The sequence below is a fragment of the Enoplosus armatus genome, chromosome 5 (genome assembly GCF_043641665.1).
Source record: "Enoplosus armatus isolate fEnoArm2 chromosome 5, fEnoArm2.hap1, whole genome shotgun sequence".
NCBI lineage: Eukaryota > Metazoa > Chordata > Actinopteri > Centrarchiformes > Enoplosidae > Enoplosus > Enoplosus armatus.
This window is the reverse complement of record NC_092184.1, coordinates 23,454,027-23,476,730: the sequence shown is the minus strand read 5'-3', so window position 1 is coordinate 23,476,730 and position 22,704 is coordinate 23,454,027. Positions and strand designations below refer to the sequence as shown.

General features: G+C 44.0%; 1 protein-coding gene across 1 annotated transcript in view; it reads left to right on the top strand.

Annotated features, from left to right (window-relative positions):
* numbl (NUMB like endocytic adaptor protein) overlaps window positions 1-22,704 on the top strand; it is a 50,769-nt gene that overhangs the window by 868 nt on the left and 27,197 nt on the right. The window lies entirely within an intron of this gene.

Sequence of the window (22,704 nt, the reverse complement as noted above, 5' to 3'; positions counted from 1 at the left end):
GACTTAGAGGCTGCTGCTGTAACGCACACACACTCTCTTACACACCTGGGACATGTCTTCCTATGTAGGCCCAGTAAATGCATGCGGCTCTATTGTCCGTGGAGCTCCATCTGTTCCATGACATGGCATTCCTCAGACAGCCAGTCATGCTGTTGGGGGGGGGGGGGTCTACCCTGACCTACTGCCTCAGAGAGAGAGAGAGAGGGAGGGAGTCACATGGGGTGTATTAAGAGAGTAGGTGCAGGGCTCAGGATGTCTCAGCCCACAAGCCCTGGACCACCTGCACAGACAGCTCCTGGGCTAGGTTTGACCCAGGATCGGGCTCAGTGAAGCACTGACTTCGGCCTGAGAAAAGCCTGCAGGATGGTTAGGTTTGGTCTGGAGCATGAGCTACATTAATGCTAGCTTTAGCTTCAGTGTGTAGTGTAGCTTTAGTGTATGGGTGGGGCTAATACTAGGGCTAGAGGGGACTAGATGTGGTGTGGAGACTGGGGCTAAAGGAAGGCTAGGTTTACTCCATACCTGCGACTAGTGGAAGGCTATGTTTGGTCTGGTGCTGGGGCTAAAGGGGCTAGGTTTGGTCCAAAGCTTGGCCTAGATAGCCCAGACAAAGGTTAGGTTTGGTCTGGAGCCAGGGCCTGTGAAAGGGTACATGTGGTCTAGGGCTGAGGCTAAAGGAAGACAATGTTTGGTTTAAAGCTGGGGCTAGATGAAGCCTAGGTAGACCAAGGGGCTGGTGGATATAAATGGGCTCTGATATAGCTAATCACTGTTGCAACTCAGTCATCACAACTAGAACATAATTGCACCACCCCCATCCACACACAGCACACACACTCTCCATTTCCCCTTAGACCATTTCCCCTCTTCCACTGCTCTGATTGCTGCATTAGGACTTGACTGTTCTTTGTTGTCCACACACACACACACACACACACACACACACGCACACACACACACACACATAAGGGGGAGGGCTGGCGCAGCTGAGACCACAATACAACGGGGATCAAAGGTCATCCAGCTGGCCAATCAGGGTGCTGTCTGGGTTGGCTGGTGGCGGAGGAGGGCGTTACCCCCCTTTGTGCTGGTCAGGGTGGGTCTGCTAAACAAGCGGCTCCACTTCCAGCCCCGGCCCTGCTACTGCCGGCTGGACACTTTATTAGACTGCAGGTCAGAGGCTTGTCCGGTTTAGAGGAAATCCTCTGTTGGTTTATGACTGGATGTCTGGTTTGTAATCAGCTGCTTCTTGAAAACTCAGTGTACAAAGCACAAAAAGTTTAGAATATGTAGACAACTTCACAAGGTATATTTTCTTAGATCACTTCTGTGTCGCACATTGGTTTACAGTGTTTAGAGGATTTACGGGGTTCCAGTGCTTGCATGTACTGTGCATCTGTAATATGTGTGTGTGGGTGTTAATGAATGAAACTAAACCCTGCAACTAAAACCCTTAAATTGACTACAGAATTCTATTTCTGGTAGTGGGTTTAATTAAAGAAATAGAATACGGTAATGAGATTTAAAGTACTTTAAGAAAGATGGCAAATAGAGGAAGGATGGAAAGAGATGAGAGGTGGCGGGAGGGAGAGAGAGAGAGAAAGACAGCGTAACATAAATTAGAAGAGGCGGAGAGAAAGATTGAGGCCGCAGAAGAACAGATAAAGACAAAGCGACAATATAAAAGACCAAGAGGGAGACGGAGCGAGCAGAATGGAGAGTGTAAAGTGGGATTTAGCCAACAGGGATGCTGGAAACCATTTGTTCCCTGGTCGCTGTCTTTCAGTTTGTGGCAGAAACTCAGCTCCTCATTGGACGTGATCATGTCAGTCTGCACAGAACCTGCGGCGCAGAAGATGTATCTTGTCTCCTAGCGTTTACGTCCACGTCATCCTCCCTCTCTCACACACACACACACACACACACACACGCACATGCACTTCCAACTCCGCTGTCTGATGCTTAAGTGCCTTCAGTATGTGCTGAGTGGAGTTATCTGATTTCTGCAGTCTAGTTAAATGCAACCACTCCTTTCCCTCATATGGTTCCATTACTGCACACACAATTGGCATGCTCACAGCGCAAAGACACAGGCCTATTGTCTGGTCTATGTGTCTGTGATGTGCATTATGTTGATCTGGATTGATAAATGATTGGAGCAAATAGATTTGAATGCCTGTGGACACTCGTGTGGAGGCAGCGATTTGTGTTTTTCTCTGTGTTTTGTGTTTGACCATGCGTGCGTGTGTGTATGTGTTTCCCTGGAAATCAGCAGTTTATTTCTTTGCTTCAGTGGCTTTTTTTCTGTGCAGATAACAAGGAAAGTGGAAATGGGTCTTTCTCAGCAGCCACAACTCCAACTGGAGCGCTCATCGCAAATAACAACTGTCACTTTGAGTTGCGAGGGTTGCATTTTTGGTCTCATTGGTCTCTTGATTTATTTTTTTGGTGATGACCTATTTCAGCCCGTTTAGCTGTTGAGGCTCAGATGCAACAACTCGATGCGGGACGTGCAATGCAAAAACCCTAAACTGCTGAAAAAAAACAAAAACAAAAAAACAAGCCTCTGAATCACCACATCCCTCCCTCGGGGTCTGATTTGATCTATATCCTTTTCCATGCTTTTAGCAACTGCTTTGCTCGCTGCTTGTCGATTGTTTTCACATGGTTTGTCCCAAATTACACCTAGCGCCTAACCCCATCCCTCCCTCTGCAGTGTGAACAGTTGAAAGTGTTGACTTCCTACAGAGGAGGCTGATCACAGTCTCAGTGTGAGATTCATGGCAGAATGACAGAATAACCAAATAATTAATCATCTCTTCCCTCTATGGTAAAAGGGAAATGTGGACAAAGGTAGATTCAGGGCTAAAGGAATAGTTTGACAATTGGGGAAATATGCTCATTAGTGTTCTTGCTGGCAGTTAGATGAGAAGATCCATACCACTCTCATGGCTAAATAGCTTAGCTTAGCATAAAGACTGGAAGCAGGGGAAAACAGCTAGCCTGGCTCTGTATAAAGATAAAGGTACTTGCATACCAGCACCTCTGAGGCTCACCAGTTAACACGTTATTATAACAACCATTTGTTTAATCTAATTACCAAAGTGTAAAACTCACCAGTTGGTTCCAGTCTTTGTGCTAATGCTGCGTTCACATCATATGAGATGGATGGTAGAGATGGGAAAGATTCTCGCTGGTCGTGTGAGGGGTTGGAATACTGTGCATTATCATCATAACACCATATCCATTAAATTTGGGGTTTAATTATGTTGAACGACGGTCTTTGGCTGATGTGTATTTGTTTGGGTTTCAGGCACTTCTGATATATCGGAGCTTTCAGAAAAATCCCAGTTGTAATTGCGACTTGGATGTTGACGTGAACGCTATTTACAAGTCGGATCAATTCATTATTACGATATGCGGCATAAGAAAAGCTAACCATCAGAAATCAAATATTTGACATTATTTACAAAATGTACACTTCAAAAATCTATAGCAGCATTAGATTTATCAGTATCTGAACAACAAATATTGGTATAAAAATTTGAAATATCTTCTAGCTGGCACATTGCAGCCTGTTGTTCTGACACTTGAGCTGTAGACACGGTGGTAGGTGGGTTTTGTCACCAGCCTATCAGCCAGGCTACCTGTTTCGATATTCTCATCTAACTTGTCGGAAGAAAGCGAGCAAGTGAGTGTTTCCCAAAATGTCAAACTGGTTTTAAGGAAGTGTGACGACGTCATGACAGCTGCCAGTGTGAATCCTCCAACCAGCTATGAAAAGTTAGGCAGGGAAATGAATGAGTAAGGCTCGCCCCTCCCTTCAAGACCATTATTAAAGTGTCTTTGAGCAAGGCACCGAGCCCCCATCTCCTGCGAGGTAGAAGATTAAAGCTGTTCTTGACTGAGTTAGATTACATTAAGCTGTGTCAAAGTATGGCAGGATATACTTGCAGAAGAGTATAAGTGCTTTCAACTTCGCCTGGATTAAAAGAAATCATGATTGCATAATCAGGATTCTCCATTTGATCTATACATGGAGGTAAATGAGCCCAGATGGCCTGTCTGCACTGTAATGCATCAGAGGAACGCTGGCATTGTTAGTTTCTAATCTTGTGTTATTTACAGTACCTACAGCCCATGTACAGTCACTTTCCACTGCGCTCTTCTGTTATCATTCAGAGCCTGTACGGTGTGTGCGCAGCTGAGCTGTGGTCTCAAAAACCTTATTTAATATGACGCTGGTTTCTCCGCTGCACTATTTCAGAGTGACGCCGAGGGAGAGAGATTGTTAGCGACAGACAGAACCCAAGTTAAATCTTCCAGAGCACAGAGGGGCCTATTCACTGTGCTATGTGGAGAGTGGAGAGGGAGAGAGAGGGAGAGAAAGGTGGCACTGAGTGAGGTGGGGGTAGGGGAGCGGAGTGACAACACTTTAACCGTTTTTTACGGTTCATGTCATGCATCGGTGCGGCGTGTGTTGTATAGCTGCACAGGCCTGTCTGAAGCAGTCAGAGACCCCGAGACGAAAAGTGTCGGACGGAGGACACTTGATAGCTGTCTCCTGCCGATAGAGGACACATATAGGAGTCGAGCTGGAGTGTTACAGACAGAGAGACGGAGGGGGCACGTTTCTGTTTTATTTGGGAAAGCAGCCACAAGTTACCTCCAGCTGAAAAAAGAATGAGTCACCGGAGAAAACGGGCACACGTCTGCACTTTTGTTTTGGTGCACTCGTGTTGCTGTGTGTGTCTGTGCAAGTGAATGTGTGACTGCTTACAGCGCTGGTGTGCATGTGACAAAACATGACCTGACAAAACAAAGGTCAAGGAACACGACTGTAGATCCAAACTGTTCGAAAGGTCACACAGGGTGAAGGAGTGACACAAGGGAGGTGATGGTGGTTTAGCTGAACATTTATGAACTGTAAATGCTCTTTAAGCAGTGCTTATTAGAGAAATTGTCCAGATTGATAAATCAACTGTTAGCTTACTGCAGATATAACAACATCAGTTTATCAGAAGATGTGCAGCTCCCTCTTGAGCCACAAAAGGCTTTAAACAGCTTTTTTTTTCACACATGCAGTAGCACTCCCCAAGACCCGTAAACACACTTTGATGTGTAGAGTTCCCCTTTTAACCACATTTATGGGATCCAAATAACTGATAAAATATCTCTCCACACCCGTATATATGTGACAGGTGTGTCAGCTTGAAGGAAAAGTGAAAAAACTTTATGAGACATCAGCATCGGCCTCAAAAATCCTGCACTGGTCAGGCTGTAGTGTTTATTCCTTATGTCAAGCTACTGTTTAATGCACAATACACTGACACAGTTCACTATCCTGATACTTATACTTACTTATATGGCAGCAACTACTTTGTTCAGCTGTCAAGAACTATAAATCCTGGTGGAAGGATAAAGCTACTAACTAAATAAGTGTTATTGGGTAATAAAAGTGATCAAGGGAACACAGTCTTGGTGTGTTATCACCATTTTATAAATGCCCGCAATTTTGTATTGATGTTTAGATCCTTTTAACACATCTTAGCAGGCGACTCGGTTTGTGGCCTTAATGTGATCACGTAGTTTGGAGGGCAAAGTTGGAGCCAAGAAATTGAGAAAAATCCATTTGGAAGCGACATCTTCAAAAAACAAAACGTTATCAGGGGAGCACACGGACCACATAAAACTCTATTGCTGGACATCAGTCATCACTTTGTCCCCAGACGTGTAGGTAGTGTACTACTAGGTTCCTCAGACATCTGATATCAACAAAACAACAACACAGACTCTGACAGGTTCCTCCTGTGAAGTTTACTGTGATCTCAGTAATAAATTCACCTATAAAAGAAAATAGAAATACCTCTTGTGAGCAGCACGTGTTGTTGTCTGTGTGGACCAGTTTGTGGCTCACCTCCTGCTACAGTATGCTTGTCAATGTGTAAATGTGCCAGCGAGGCTTTTGGTTTATAAAACATCCTCTCTGTTTACCGGCCGCTATGACTCACGGTTGCTATGGCGAGGAGCTCTGACAGCAACACAGCTGATAAGGAGCATCTGACTCCACATGACTGTACTCCCTCCCTCCCTCCCTCTCTCTTGTTTTCTGCCTCTTGTCCTTTCTTGCCATCTTGCCGTCTTTCTATCTTTCCATCTCTTCTTCTCTGTGCTGCTGTCTTTGGGTTTACATTGTTTTTTTTTGGTGTCACCATCTTTCATTCGTCTGTTCTTTCACTCCTCTTTTTTTCCTTCTTCTTCTTCTTCTTCTCCCGTCCCTCGCTTCAGTTCTGCGACACTCAACAAGCTTTAATGTACCTCCATATAGATTTTCTTATCACACCATCGCCATTCACCGCTCCTCTCCTCTGTTCTCCTACCCTCCTCTCAGTCCCGTCCCTCCGCCTGTCTTTCTACGGTGGCCAGCTGCGCGCCAGATGTGGCCGACTCTCCCAGCTGTTGGCATCATGACGGTGGAGAAGAGATGACTGAGATGGAAATGATCCCTCGTGAAAAACAAGGCGTAGTAATCCTCATAATACACGTGAGAAGGATAAAAATATCAGGAAGAAGGAAGCAAGAATATAAAAAAAAAACTATTCTTAAACTAAAACTATTAACCTAGTACAGGAATCTTAAAATAATATCCTGACATACTGTATGAGATTATAAAAATGATTAGCCATAAAAGACTTAAAAGAAGTGTAGTGAGTACCACAGACACACTGTAAATCCCTGCAGGAACATTATAGTGATGCCACAGAAGATAAAAATGCCATTAAGGTCACTGCTGAGTACCACAGACAGACTTTACTGTAACTCCCTATTATGACATTAGAGGCCTGCATTCATTAGAAACCACATCACACAGATGCACAGGAATATGCGACAAACCAGCGAGAGAATATGAGTAAAATCAACACTTTGATAAAGTGTATTTGTGGAGTTTGAGGTGTAGATGGAGGACTAAGGGGAAGCGAACGAGAATCGTGAGCAGGGACACGATAGATGGAAAAGTAGAGGAGTGTTGAGTGGAAACATGTCACCCAAAATCACCTAAAACATTATATCTTGTTTGTTTAATCCTCACAAAAACCGTCAAATTGTTGACAGGCTAGCTGTTTCACCTTGCTTCTTTATGCTAAGCTAACGTCTATTCCTTTAATCAGTTTCTAAGAATGTTTACATCATATTTGACATTTCTTTCTTTACAAAGGTGTAGTAGCATAATATATATATATATATATATATATATATATTTATTTATTTTTTTGGCCAAAAGTTCTAACTGGAACAAGTATCAGCTGTCACTTTCTCCAGAGATATTAGGTGTGTTTACAACATAACATTTCATCCTTTATGGGTCTCACAATCCTGGACATCCCACATGATCATCTCAAGCTGTTCAGTTTGTGAAAGTGTGTTTATTTGCCTGAATTTATGTGGAATAAACTAGCACATATAGTCTGCTACAAAAGTTGTTGTTTTCCAAAGAGAATTTAATTAAATGCAACACATAAAAAAAAAAAACAGATAACAGCATTTTAACAAGGTAGAAACCTGGAAAATTAGTCCAAATCATCCAAGCTGGTTTGCACAGGACAGCAGCTATTTGCCGGGGCAGATGGATGAGGCTGGAGGCCAAGAGGAAAGAGGTGAGGAGCCGTTGTAGGGGCTGGAGAGATGGAAAGAGGGAAGATGGAGGAGGGAGAGGTGTTTTGTTTCGCAGGCGTGCTGCAGTAAAATGCCACGGTGAAAACAGAAACAACCATGGAGAGTGTTGATAGTGTTAGCATTTAGTGAGTGAATTGCTCCTGTTGTGACTGCTGAGAGGCTGTGAGGCAAATACTTTGTGAAAAGGGCAATAGAAAGCAACATTTTGATTGATTGTAGGTCATTTCACCAGAACCATATTGGACTATATACAGCTATTAGGCAGTGCCTGTCCTGCAGACCTTTTCTCCACCCTGTGCTCTTTTCCTCCCCTCATTTCTTTGAATCCTTCCCGTTTCTTTCCGATTTCCTCTCAGCCCTCAGTTGTTAAAAAGCTCCCTCTGTCTTTTCTGCTCTGGTCTTTATCATTCTCGGTCCTCCCCTTTTCCCCTCAAAATATCAATTTCTTCATCTATCTCACTTTCTCCCCCTTCTCTCTGTCTGCCTCTCCCGGTCAGGGGAAGTGGCAGTCGCTGCCTGCTGGATCCCCGAGGAACAGACCTGCCTTTGTCTGTCTGCACTGTAGGAAGATGAGTAGCCTGGTCCACCCTGTAAGCCCAGAAAGCCCAGTAGAGATTCAGGGTTTGTCTGTGGCAAGCCAGCCGCCCAGAACGCCTGTAAATCAGTCAGCCACTCAAGCCAGGGCCTTCCCAGTCTGTGCAGCTAGCTAGCCAGTCAGTCAGGTATTATGTTAGGCACTGTTAGGAAGAATGGATGGGAAAGCCCGGTGGAGACGGACAGACTGCAGACCTTAGTTAAATGCTTTACAAAGCTGCATGACATTATGGCACTCAAGCTACCTGTTTTTGCTTTTTATTTAACTTGTTGAATGTGATGAAATCATATTTTTCTTTCTTGACTTTCTGTTCCCCTAAGTAGCCTATTGACACTTGGTGTGTGTGATGGAGATAAACGATAAAGATTTTAGTGATTTTATTCACTGGAAGAGATATTATTATTGTTTAGTCTGTGTGTAATTTAAGCTAATTAAGAAATAAGTTTGACATTTTGGGAAAATGCACTTAGTCACTTTCTTCCTGAGAGATAGATGAGAGGCTTGATACCATGTGTCGTGGTTAAATATGAAGCTACAGCCAATCAATCAAGTTGTCTAATGTACAGTAAATATTTAAGAAGCAGGAGCTGCTTCACTGTTCTCTTTAGTTTGCAGTTGCTCTGAGTTTATTTACTTACATTGAAATAAGTCAGCAGTCTGCTTCTCTTTCGGCAAAGTGAAGATTCCCAGTGACTCTCCAAATCAACTAAATAAATGAACTTTAATGAAAGCAAGACAGAGAGCGGGGATACTTAAGGAGACACAGAGAAGTCATGAAACAACACCAACTTATTGTCTTGTCGTCTGTACAAGCTCATATGATCAGACTCCTTTGGGGTTCCTCTGCCTGCACAAACCTCTTCTCCCAACCACATACCCGAGCCCTTCTGGGATAGGAAACCAAAAACATCCAGTAACATTGATTTTCTATTATATTTCAAGGCTGAAACAACTTTACGTCATTACAACATGATCCTTTCTGATATCACTTTCACAGCTTTAACTACACTCTGAAATTATTCTACGAGCATGATGAAATCTAGAATAAAGCAGGAGTGCTTTCTCTCTCTCTCTCTCTCGCTCTCTTTTTTGTTATGTTTTAATGGATGAGGCTCCAGGCACCTCAGGCATCAACACGCCTTAACAGGGAGATCAATAGAAAGTATATAGACTGTCCTCCCACAGGCTGCGTCTGCTCTCGCCTCGGATCACAGAGGAATATTGTGGAGATGCCAAAGTGACACCCAGCCAGCGTGGAAATGATTTGATGTAATAGGAACACTATGGTGTGATTAGTGGAGCCTCTCTCCCTTCATCTCTCACCCTGTAACACCACTTCACTCTCTGTGAAGTCAATATGTCAGGGGAGGTGAGCGTGCATTTACCATTCTCTTTAAGCCTCCCTCCCTCCCTCCACATCACCCCTTTTCTCCCTGTTTTCAAAGGATGGTACGAGGGCAACAGTAGAGTAGTGTGGGTTACAAGAAGAGGAGAGCAGGATGGGGCAAGACGATAAGCGGTTGTGAGGAGAATAAAAATAAATGGCTGCAGGGCTGGACAACAGTCTGACTAAATCATGTCCTGGATCGTCCAGTTCACCAGATGGCTGCTTGATATGTGCAGAGAGAGAACAGATCAAGACACACCAGACTCTCTGTTCCTGTCTGTGTGTGTGTGTGTTTACATGCTATCCGTCCTATGTTGCTCTCTGTGCTCCACATAGGGAATGTGTTATTGCTCTTGCTCCACATTCCTAAGAGCCAGAGGAAAATCTCAACCCCTTTTAACCCCCTTTCTCAGCTGTAGACCAGCTTTGAAGTTTTTTTTCCCCTTTCTCTTCCCTCACTTACACACACACACACACACACACACACACACACACACACACACACACACACCCTCACACACTCCTTTCCTCACATGGATTTTGTTTACATCCTGGCAGCCAACTCCCACAGCACATGTCTCAGGGAGAGGCTGTATGGCAGATATACTGTAGGCACGCTTAGTTGAGCTGTATTTGCATGGGGATGACGATTTGGCTACGAGAGACACAAATGCATTTTGGAAGATTGGCTTGAGGTTTCTTATCCTCTCCTTTCCCTGGAGACTTGTTTTGATGGACAGATCCCCTGCACCCCCACCCGCCTGTGAAGTGCAGGGCTGTTTATGCATGCTGTCTACGTCTATGTCGCTGTGTGATGCCTGTTGCACCGCATCAAATACTGCACATTGTTTCTGCTGATAGTGAGGAGGATTTCTGATCCACGTCTTGGCAACACCACAACCAACCTACATTACCTGTATCATAATGTCTCTAACTCCTAATATGCGTGTGAGTGCTTCTGTGTCTCGTTAAGTGAATGAGATAAGACGTTCAGAGGCCCGATGAGGCGCATACAGAGACCGTTTTATACATGCATTATGTATATGCATTCATATCCCCATTATGATGCATTCTGCATCACTCTGCTCCCAGTTTTCTGGCCAAATCCCTCAGCGCACATCTATAGTTTTTAAACCTTGCCTAACGTGCAAAAAAAACTACTTCTAATCTAAGTGTTTGCCTGAGGCCCCAGTTTTATAAAGTAAAGTTAGGAGAGATTTGGTTAGGCCCCCCAGTGTGCTGTGTGGGCTCCTCCCTTCCCATGCGAATCAGCAGGCTACTGTATATGTGTGTCTTACTAAGATATGAAACAGAAATATGCCTTATTATAAAAACGAGGACGTGAAAACGACGTTCAATTAGTGTTATACTGCAAAGCATGTTCGTGTCATTTAATTTCATATTCAGCGTCTTTAACGAAATTACTTTTTTTCTTTTTTTTTTAACACTGTTCCCTCTTTTAAAGATATTTCAGAGTTAATATCATGAGACAAGACACATTAAAACATGACAGTAGACAAGACATTAACTCATTTACACAGTTAAAAGTTGGACATTGGATAGAAGATACACCAAGTCAAGTCAGTTTTATTTGCATCGCCCAATATCATCAGGGGGATTTAAAATCTGTACAGCATACAACATCCTCGATTCGGATGAGGAACCCACCCCCCCAGCAAAAAAAAAACCTTTAATGGGGAAAAAATGGAAGAAACATTAACATTATAGATAGATTGTAAACATATATGAAGAATCATCAAATGAAATAGCTCATATTTATTTAGCAACATGTATTGTTACACATGTGGTACCATTATTATGTCATTAAGCAGTCGCGAAGAGTTCTTCAAGTACACACTTCACACCGTCTGTGTATTTGTAAGTCATAAAGCTCTCTCTGTGTATAAATCTGTGCATGGCTCTATGTAGGTCTGCGTTATCTAATACAATCTGTCCCTATCTAATATTCACACTGCTAACCCTTGAGGCTGAAGACACTGCGGAGAGGAGAGGGGAGGACTTTGCTTGCCAGTAAACAGAACTCTTCCTGGAAGTCTCCCTGACTTTAAAAGGGAATCTTACACAAAACAGATTTAATACACATGCAGAGAAAAGGTTGAACACACACACACACACACACACTCACACTGGCAAATGCTGTTAGCCAGTGCCCAGCACAGTAAGTCTGCTCTGTATGTGCTGCATGCAGACACTAAACAACATAAGTTTCAGATGCATGTGTGTGCAAGTGACAGTAAATGTGGCCGTTACGCCCAGGAGCTACAGTTGAATGACATTTACTTTGAGCTTTAAAGGCCCTGGAAACCTATTTTCTCTGTCAGCCTCTTACCATAAGTGATGGTGTCCTACATAAACACACATTTATTTGTGTTTGTGTTCAAGTTATATCACTTCAGAGATTTTCTGTATTTTTTTTTTGTCGATATTCTTCTCATTGGTTTGAGGTGGGCATTTAAATCAAAATGTGATGACAGGCGTAGGGCTGTTTGCTTTTGTCGCCATTTGATTGCCAATCGGAATTGATCAAACCACACACACATAACCTCTCAGACGACTCTTAACATGTGGGCATATAGTTATGGATCTATAACGTGACAGAGAAATACCACCTTTTCAGGGGCTCTAAGAACATGCAGATCCCCAGTAACAGAATAGATTGAAGGACAGAGGAAGCTTTTGTAGATGAACTGCTTATAAGTAGAAAACCACTGCTTCGCTTTAATAGACTCCGTCTGCCTCGTGATGTGCACAAAGCATGGACCAATCGTATTTCATTTACACCCAGGTATATTGTTTGTTATGTTGTTGAGGATGTAAACATGTGGATGCAGTCAGTGTGTGTAATAAAAGACAATGAGGTGTCCTGTGAAGACAAGTAAGACAAAATAGAATAAGGGTTCAGTATTTTTAAGCGGCTTCCAATTAAAACAGTGGAATAAAATTCAAGACAGATTCACTGAAGCTCTTAAGTGACTTTCCTGACTTTGCCAGTGCTTTGCAAAACTCCTCTAATATGACTTTTTTCCCCCAGTTTCTCTTTCTCTAAAGCAATCAGTGCTCTGGTCTTGGTCTTCTCTCTTTCTCTCTCCTCCGCTTTGTCTTTTTTCGTGTTGTTCTCATCCGACACAGCAGATTCGTGCTGCCAGCTACACATGACGGAGGGAAAAACAAGAGCAGAGCTTGAATCAATTACTCCGTGCATGCACTTGATTTAGTGGTGCTCTGAATAAGCACTTTTGAAGTGATGCTGGCTTCATCAGACGAGGCAACTTCTTTTGAAAAATATAAATCAGAACTGATCGGCGCTGATCTGCTGTCGGCCTGGATGCAGATCATAACGAAGGAGGTGGTGAGATCCATGAGTCGGCCTCTCTCTCTCTTCCAAGAGGCTTGATTTGTGAAATATGAGATCCACCGTTGCAATAACAGGATGGTTTTTTTTAGAGAATCACCTTAATGAATGACGATTCTTCCACTAATTTGCCATATAATTCTGCATAGGTGGTTTATTTTTTGTTACAGACATAATAAACGGCATCGACTGAAATGATGAAACGATCATAAGACAACATATAATCAAGCAGTCACATTTTTATTGATTCCTAACTATTAAAACCTTTGTTATGTGATATGGTATGAAAACAGTCTGCTTTCTGTTTTCCAGCACTGCTGAAGGTAATTTTGCTTCTCTGCATTGCCTCACACTCGTGTATGAGTCACAGGCTTTGAGCCGTAGTGATCCATCCAGGGAACCCGTCTCTGGGTTTGAAACGTCAGAGGAGGCTTGTTGGAAGACGTCTGGTTAAGAATAGTTCCATATCTCCAGGGCTTTGGTTTGGGGCGTGGTGCTGTGTTTTACCAAGAGTGTCTCAACACTGTTATGGAGCAATCAGAGAGACAGCTCTCCTCCTACTGACAGATGGTAGTGTGTGGTGAATGTGTGTGTGTGTGTGTGTGCTTCTGCCTACATTTGGGTGAGGATCCTGGTTCGTGGGGGGAAGGGAAGCGGGGATTGGGGAGGAAGAGGAGGTGGAGAAGTGTGGGGAGAGGTCAGCGAAGGCACAGCTGGTGAGACCCCCACTCCAACCAGCTGCTGCCTCAAAAGAGCCTGTCAGCAGCCTGCCTGCCTCTACGTGCCTGTCCCTCTCCTTCTCTTTCTGTCCTCTCAACCCCCCCCCCAGCTCCCCCTCTGTCCTGTCCCCCTGCAGACTCAGCCCAGCTGTTCCAAGCGTTCTTCTCTCCTCCCTTGCCGCTATGCACCCTGACCCCCTGACGAAAATCCCCCTTACATTTACAAACAAGTGTTCATGCTCCCGAGTGTGCACACATACACATAAGCACCAGTGCGTTTCTGCCCAGTCGAGTCAGTAATCCAGTGAGTCACATCAAAGGTGTCTCAGGAGAGGTGGTGTATCTATACGGCCTCTTTTGGACCGGCGGGTGGACGCCTGAGGCTGGAGTAAAGCCACCGGCTGGGTCTGGGCCCCTCAGGTTGGACTTGGTTTCTGCTTAATGCCTGGTCATGGGCATCAGTTATACTGTATGGCAGAGTCCCTGCATCTTGAAGACACACTTTTTGCGTGTGTTGTGCTTATTAACTACAAATTGTGAATATTTAACATCACTGCTGACTGTTTTCCTTGAAGCCACTAGTTTCATTTTATCATATTCCAGTTTGAAACTCAACCAGGACTTGAAAGGTGCTAGAGATAGGTCATTTTTCACCGGAATCAAAGGATTTCATCAGGTACTGGAAAACTTTGTGGTGCTGATGAAAAGTAGTGGTGAATTGACGAATGCTTTTATTGTTGTCATACACCAAAGAGGTGCCCAGGCATGTGGGCTTACAGTACAAGACACTGCAGATATTACATACAGAGGCAGGAGAAAACAAGAGGGAGCGCAAGCAAACACTCTGTCACTATGTCAATATGTGTCCGCAGATGTACTGAATTATATGTTATCAGAAAGCATAAGCCAGAAGGCAAACACCAAGAAAGATCAGTCATGAAGTGAATCATGCTAATTTGGTTTCTTACATTAAAAAGACCAAAAGTAAAAGCTAACGCTATCATGCTGACATGCTAACAATAGCACTAAACACAGTACAGCTGAGGCTAATGGGGGTGTCATTCATTTTGTCCTGATCATGATGAGAAGTCAGAGGATCACAAAAGTTCTAACAATTCACCACGAGGGGAACGTGGATAAATGTCCCAAATCTCCTGGTAATCTATCCAATAGCCGGCAAGACATTTCACTCACAAATGTCAACTTGTGTCATCCTCTGGGGACCGTGAATGTCTGTACAAAGTTTCATGGCAATCCATGTGACAGCTGTTCACATATTTCAGTCTGGACCAAAGACATTAGAGCTAAGCCAATGGCATGGCCAAAACGTGTGCTGTGAAACAACTGAGCCTCCAATCCCGGATGTCAGAAATTCCTTGGAAGCACGGAGAAGTATAGTTTTTAAGTGTTCCAACTGCTCTGTTGCTAAACTACAAAAAACCATAGTGGACTTAATTGTGATGGATTGCTGATCGCACACGTTGTCTGCCAGTTGAATATCACGCTGTCGGGAAATTGATATAATCCGGCGGCTGGCTGGAAGGTAGGAAGTCAGTCTTAAAACAGACTGTATGGCATGCTTTCATATAAAGTCAGCACTCGTGTAACATGCACATAATTTGTGGTTAATGTGCTGAAACATGCAAAACCCCAAGTATTATCTTGTGTGTGACAAAGTGAAGAAGTGAGTAGTGGGGGGGGGATTAATGATAAATGATTAGCCTCACAGAATGCACACAGCTCAGAGGGAACCGAACTGATGCTGAATCTTCCTTTGATGTGATTTTTCTTTTTTTTTTTTTTTGGCCTACGTATTGATTTCTGTCTGTTTTGCTCGTTATTTGCCCTCCTTTAAAAGTACTAAACCCTACGTACAAGTTCAAATCTGAACTCAGGCCACCCAGGCTGCACCTTACCATCCCCGGTTGCAGTGGGTGCTGGGGTGCCACACCCTCTATCTCTCCCCCGGCGCTATTGTTCCCTCGATGACAAGGCCCACGTGCCCCCCTATTCAGCATCCTGGTGGGGGGTAGGCGGGCTCTTTGTCTGGCTGCCATTGTCCCAGACACACGCTTCCATTTGACGGACACACGTGCTGTCAAAAGAGAAAGGGAGCGGAGGAGGAGGAGGAGGGGCCACCGCTGGCCATTATTCTCGGTGGTGGTGGCGGTGAAAAGACGAGACGCGCTGGCCATCTGTGGTGCGTGTCTGTAATCTGTAGTGACTGGGGGGGACAACACACACACACACACACACACGAACATACACACACTTCTCAGTTTCTAAAAGAATCCCTCTCTTTTGTCTCGCCACGCTTTTCTAGGGGCATGATGCCTATTGAGGAGGCTTCCCTTTGCTTTTGATGGGGTTTTGTTTTGCTCTAAAGTGGGGTGCGGAGAGAGAAAGAGAGTGTGTGTCAAAGAGGCCGATATGGTTGAAGTGAACCTACTATCTTGGAGAGAAAGTGACCACAAGAATGTTCTGTATCCTGTCCTCTCTTCTGTATGTCAAAAAGACTATTGTTGAGTGCCTGTTTTCTAGCAACAGGCCTGAAACACCAGTCCTCTTGTCTTTCCTCTGTCATCTCTTTTTCTCTCTCTGGCCTCGGATGACACAGCCTGCCTGAGGGTCTTCACCTCAGCAGTGTTTACCCTGCTTCTTCACGACCCCCCTCCCTTTTTCTGGAGGTTAACTGATGTACTCAGAAGTGAAGGCTCCAACGTGGGCGAGTTCCTGGAAGTCACTGTGGGGTGTTTTCATTGAGCTGAAATATGAGAAAATTGTCCCAACTTGTTGCCCAGGGGATGTCTTGTTTCTTCCTTCCTTCCATCTTTAATTCCTGCATTCATTCACTTCCTCACTTGTCCGTTATGTGTTCCTTCCCTTCATTCTCCTTCAGTCCTGTATATAATTCCATCTCCCCTAAAGCGATGTATTTGGGGAATAGCACAAGGCCAAGGACATGTCCTTTCATGCATTTTCTTAATGTTATTAAATAGAAATGTAACTCCTAATATCCAGCGATCAGACGTCCTGGTATCAGTAAATGTGTTGGCCCTCAGAAGCCCAGATGAGCAGCGTGCTGCAGCGCCACCACAGAGCGTGAGTTTCTAAACCCATTTCCTCTGCCTGAGTTTCTAAACCCATTTCCTCTGCCTGTGTTTCTGCGTGACCAGCTAGAGCTTTTAGTGCCGGTCGATAAGACACGACCACCCTGTGAAGGTCATTCAGTCTCGCCTGTCCACAAAAAACAAAACTCCCAAACCACTGTAATGCCAGCCACTGGCATTGTTTAATGCCACAATGATAACACAGACTGTCATTTTCCTCTCATGTCTTTGTGCTATACTGTAAATAAATCAATTCTGCCCCAGAGAGATTTTCTTTTTTTTGGGGTGGTAGCAAGTTTCTGTGTCACCAGATGTTGCGAGGATGATTTCGTGGTAACATAGGGGGATACAAGTACATGACCGCTTCCCTGTGGCACAGGAGACGCTGCAAGATTCACAGGTTTGAGGGCAGGCAGACAGATGGTTGATGTCACATGGGCGAACAGATAGATTGACAGGCAGATGGATAACCAGACATAATAGATAATAGATGCATATATGCAGAGCAAGCTCTTGACCGTCTGCAATGTGTAGGAGGATAAAAAGCAGCATTTAAAAAATATGATTATAGAACTCTCAAGCAAGTAATTTCAACTGGATCTATATTTTAAATACAGACTCTGATATCAACGTTCAACTTCCCAAATGTTTCCTGTTTAGGAACGCTCAGACCAAAGACAAACAGAAGCTTGTCAGACGGGCAGTCAGACAGAGAGTGATGGGGCAGATGTTAAAAGCTTTGAAAGCTTTATTGATTTTAGAGTTCTGGCCTTGTGTCTAGTTGCTTTACATGCATAAACATGCATTATGCATGAATGCTCTGTATTGACAGTCCACACTAGAAATCTGAAGAAACGTGATTTTACATGGTGTTCACAGTAAGACAGCATGTGTTTAGCATTCAGGGCACGCGTGTCGTGTGTGTCAGCAAAATGGACTATAAAACAAAACAAAAAAAAACTCTTCCTGTCTGGACAGAGCTGACAGGAGGTCAGAGGTCAGAGGTCACAGAAAGTGACCTGGATAATAACACACAAAACAAATACACAACATGAACACAAGCAGCTGGCCTGTTACCATGACAGTGTGTTGTACTCCTACTATCCAGCAGGGGCGCTGTTACACAGGCAACAAAGGTCTGTGCTGTGGCCTCTCCTCTCCTCTTCCATGGTATCGTTTATTTTTAAAATTACAATATCTTTGCAAAAATTAATTAAGTGAAATTAGGCTAAAATTCAGGGAAAGGTAATGTAGTTTTGGGATCCATCTAGCTTTTATGCCCCGTCATACTGTATCATCAGATCATAAACAATGAAGCTGCTGAGTGCATTTACACGTCACCCAGACAAAAACTTTATTGAAATGTATTGGACAGCATACAGAACAAATAATACGGTATATCCTCACTCAACAAATATCACATTTCAGGTTTTATCAACTTTTTAAAAAAAGTGTGCATGAGTAGTTCCAGTGGAGCTAACTACGCTACTCCCTGTACCTCTTCCCCTAGAAGTACTAGTATTTCATTGATACCCGGCTTGTACAAAATATTTACGCACTCTGTAAATTACAAGCTGTAATCTAAAGTGTTACCGGAAATGATTGAGAGGATGACCTTTCCTTCTCTCCGTCTCTCTCTCTCTCTCTCCCAAGTTTTGTCTGTTTCTCTATGTCGCTCGCCCCCCCCCCTTCCTCTCTGCACTTCACCAGGAAGGCCTCGTTGCGCAGAGGGAGGTCTCCTTTTCACCCACAATGTTGTCACTGTCTGTCTCTCTCTCTCTCCTCATGCTCATCTGATCTCAGCACAGTGAAAGAAATGTGTGTGTGTGCGCTACTTCCTCTCTCTTTCCATTTTCGTTCTTTTCCAGTGTACCCCCCCCCCCCCCCCCCCTCCCAATATCTGTCACACCCCCTTCCTCTTCCCCTTCTCTCTCACTCTCCCAGCCCACAACACCCCCCCCCCCCCCCCCCCCATACCATCGGTTGCCATGGGATCTGGTTGCCATGCAGCAGTGAGGTTTTCACATGGTCCTCGCGTGTATGTGTGTCTACCGTAGCGTGACGGAGTTTGGATGCCATGTTGATTGGGAAGAGGGAGAGAGGCGTTGAGTTTGGATGCAAGAAAAGTAGCTGCTGCCATCTAGTTGGCCACAAAAACCTGACCCATATACGAATGTACACACACACACACACACACACACACACACACCCTAGAGGACGGAAAGCTATTGATCATGTAATATAGTGCCAAGCTTGATCCGTTGACATACACCCAGCCAGTGTGTGTGTGTGTGTCCAAAGCCACTCGAAGACACACTCACACACTCCTCCATCATCTTACAGTTGGTCAATGAGGCTTTGTCTGTAACTACAGGCTTTGCGTTGGTCTGTAGAGAAAGATAAGTCGGGGATAATGGAGACGTATGATGATGGAGAGTCATTGAGGAGAGACGGATGAGGGGAGAGAGAGAGAGAGAAAGAAGAAAAAGAGAGTGCTATTGACCAGAGGCAGAAATCGATGAGCTGCCTGTCAGGATAAGGCAGTGGATTTGGCTGTCGCGCCTCGCTATTGGACAGCCCGTCCATCCGAGTGCAGTTTTTTTACAGACGCAAAAGAGGATTTTGGTGGATTCTTTGGCAGAGCTGATTGGCTAATCGAAATGCATCAGGCGCTCTTATCAGCAGATGATTGGGTAACTTGTGTTGGCCCAGCAGAAGTCACTGAGGCAGTGAGATAACATGATGACGAGCTGAAGCATGTAGAGTCAATCCACTTTAAGATCACCCACCTGAGGACGTCTTAGAAGGTGTACTACTTACTAATATGTTACATTAAAGCTGCACTCATCAATATGTGTATACTATATAATAAATCCACAGCTCTACTCAGCTTTGTTTATTATAATAATGTATTATAAGGATTGGTTTTAGCGTCTTCCATTGCATTTTTCAGCTCTGATAAACCCATTGTACTCACAGGCCAGTCATTACATCATTTTGTGGACACACACACACACACACACTTACTATTGAGGTTTTGGGTACACGCCTGAAGCATGTGGTATATTGAAGGAAATTATGTCATAGAAAGTGGTTGGTTTTTTAATTTCCTCCACTTGGCTTGGTCACAGTAAAGAAAACAACATTGATCGTATCTTCTATCGTATTGTGATTTATGACTTCCATATTTTATTTTTTCGGGTGAAAGAAAACAACGAAAAGTGGACTCAAACTTATGGAGATTGAGCCTCATACAAAGAGACAAGTCTGTTTTGAAAAACCTCATTTTATGTAAATGTTTATTGTTTACTTTATTTAGTATTTATTCTGTTACGTCAAGTTCAAGCCAGAATTGCCCGATTAGTATATTGAAATAAGAACAGCAACTTTAAGGGAAATCAACTCTAATTAACTTCCTCAAGTTGAATGACTCAGTAATCTCACATAATTTACTTTAGTGTCTTTACAGTTTCCAGCGAGGGCGCATTAAGTCGGTTATTGCTTGTTGCTGCATGTGAGCCAGTGCTCGAGGCCCTGCCGGCCACTGGCGCATTGGAAGATTGCTTATTTGCACATGGAGTTAGATTATTGTGTATTTGTAATCCCACAGATCATTAACTGTGGTTGTGTGTTTTCCCATGTGTGTGTGCGTGTGTGTGTTTCAGAAAGAGCCTAATTTACATTCAGACGGTGTTGGTTAGAATAACAGGCTGTTATGGAATCACTGAGGCATGGTGGTTGTAAAACCACAGAGTCTCAGATTTAACATGTTCGCAGACACAAACATATTATACTCACTCACACACACACACACACACACGACCGCACACCCAGACAGCATTATTAGTTTTCTCTGTTTTGGCTCTAACTGGTGGAAAAGTTCACTTGGAACACGTGCCAGAAAGATTATTTATTGTGAGCAGGAAGTGTGTCTGCTACCACCTGGTTGATGAGATCATCGTGTTTCATAACTACGCAGCAGCTATAATAGGCTTATGTTAGTGTCTGCCCGGTAGACAGACACACACTCTCAGACAGATGAATATGCATGCACAAGCAGATGCCTGCATACACACGGTCACACACACAAGCACAGTCACAGGACGGCCATGCAGCTACTCTACAGTACAGTACTGTAGAGATAATATCTACTGTACCTTCCTCTGGTTACTTTACATGCCTGGCCCTCCTTCTGTGGCTTTGTCTTTCCTTCTCTTTGCTTTATTTTTAGATTCCTTTCTTTCTCACCCTCCTCTTCTTTCTGTCTGTGCATCTCACTCCCGGAGGAGTGCAAAAGAAAAGAGGAGGAGGACAAGTTAATGAGGATCAAGATTAAACGTTGACAGAATACAGAACAAATGAGTTCCTACCTTTTATGTCAATACGCCGACTTCGTAAGGTGTCTCATACTGTAACACAAGTGTGGTCACGCTACTGTAATCACTGAATGTATCTTTTTGTAGTCCAAAGCCGAACATTTGATTTTATTTAGACACAAAATGAAATTACATCCCAGAGTCCAGACATCAGATTTACACAACAACAGACTGGCAACATCAACACCACAGTGACATTTGTGTTGGGTTTTATCTGTTTTCGTAAATGTCACAGTTGCCGTTACAGATAGAAAATAGAAAATCACCTAACTGTCCGAAAATAATGTGGTGAGTGTGTGACAGCATCTTTTTGAGTCTCCTTTTAGCCTCTTGCGTTCAACTTTTCTTTCTTGTTTCCCATCTTCTTTAAGATTTTCATCAAAGCTAAACTACACAGTGCTGTTCTTGTTGTTGGCACGTCATGTCACTTAACACCACAAAGTGTTGTCTGTAAAACAGCAGCAGTCTTCAGTGTCGCTTGTGAATGTACATGTGTTTGGGATTAGATCAGATTGTTTCATTTGCGGTGCATATTCATTCATATGGCTTTTTGTAATCAGGGCAAGTCTGCTGTGATGAACACTAAGACAGGTTTCCCCACGGGGACATTTAAGTACATCACAATCAGAGGGATGTTGTCAACTTTTCGTGTCATCTCTGTCAACAGACTGTGAAATGGAAACAAATGACAATAAGCATAAAGGGAGATGGTGTTGAATGTAGCCAGTTAGCTACAAATACCCAGAGTGCTGTGTCTGTGACAGACACGTGAACAAAGCTAGCGCACAACAAGGACGTTTTGATCCCTCTCAGCCTCATCCATTGTTGATCTCTGGCTCTGGGTGTTGCAGGGTAAACAGCTTAGGGGATGAACTGGCATCATGGAAGGCTAGGAATGTGTGAGAAGAGAGTGATAGCATTAACACACAACTCTGCACCGAGTTACAGAATCTCCAGGTTCAGCCTCAGTTCAAGCTACCCACTCCCAGCACCCCCTCTAGCCTGAAGCACTGGTTCAAATGTCTGGATCCAGTTGCAGGCTACACCTGGCCTGACATCAGAAGTGGTCTCAAATGCATGCAGATGAGTGACCACATGTGACCAGATTCTAATTCACTGCGTTTAAGGGGCATTTACACGTCTATACGTAGATGGATGCCTTTTGGTGCAAGGTGTGAACAAGGTGCAAGGTGTGGTTTCTCTCAGCCCAACCCCCAACTCGCCAACAAGCCTTTTAACAGCAGATTGTAATTTTCTTAAAGCTCCCGGCAAAACCCTCCGAGAGTCTCAAGGTCAGTTTCTCCTTCATGTCCACAGCTGTGTTAGCTCTTAATCTCCAAGCCGCTCACCTCCAGAAACAGCTCTTGCTCAAGCTCAATTATCAGTCGTCGTCGTCCTCCTGCTTGACGTCTGAACGTCCTCCGTCTTCCCTTCTTGCCTCAGCACCTGCACTGTTGAAAAAAAGACCTG